The sequence below is a fragment of the Diaphorina citri genome, unplaced genomic scaffold (assembly GCF_000475195.1).
Source record: "Diaphorina citri unplaced genomic scaffold, Diaci psyllid genome assembly version 1.1 scaffold43811, whole genome shotgun sequence".
NCBI lineage: Eukaryota > Metazoa > Arthropoda > Insecta > Hemiptera > Psyllidae > Diaphorina > Diaphorina citri.
Window position 1 is genome coordinate 1 of NW_007421132.1, and position 531 is coordinate 531.

The 531-nt window shown below is 35.2% G+C and overlaps 1 long non-coding RNA gene across 1 annotated transcript; it reads right to left on the reverse strand.

The window, feature by feature from the left end:
- Window positions 1-81: 81 nt before the first annotated feature.
- LOC113473572 lies at window positions 82-531 on the reverse strand. Its single transcript, XR_003395510.1, has 2 exons — window positions 429-531; window positions 82-189 (listed from the first exon to the last, which is right to left on the reverse strand). It is a non-coding gene; the product is annotated as an uncharacterized LOC113473572 (long non-coding RNA).

The following is a 531-nucleotide window of genomic DNA, read 5'->3' on the forward strand; positions in this document are numbered from 1 at the left end:
TCTAACACTACACCTTCCGTCATAATCGCAGCATCTCTTTAGTGGAGAATTTTCTTTTGCTCACTTACCTGAATTGTTTCCTTCCTATCAATTGTTCCGTATCTTTGGTCAGAGCACAGGTGACAAATATGAAGTCACTTTCAGCACATAGCGTGTCTAAAGGTACCAGCTGAGCCCCCAATGATGTACCTACAAAAATCAATGACATATTATGTAAAGGAATCATTTTGTATAGAAGAAAAATATTTAAGAAGTAAGTAGAAACATAAAGCTGCTGTGGTAATTACCATTGTAGTGAATGATAGAATAGTCATGATCTTGAAACGGTGTCGAATTTTCAAGAAATTGATCATTGAATGATTGGATTTGTAACTTATTTTTAAATTGTTTTTAGGTAGCTGCATCATTCAAAATTTCAATTTGCTTACCCTCTTCTTTGACTTGTCTACTTGTGTACAAAATCTTTGATACTTTGAAGGCTTTCAACAGTTTGGCAGTTTCCAATCCAATGTTCCCCAAGCCCACAATTCC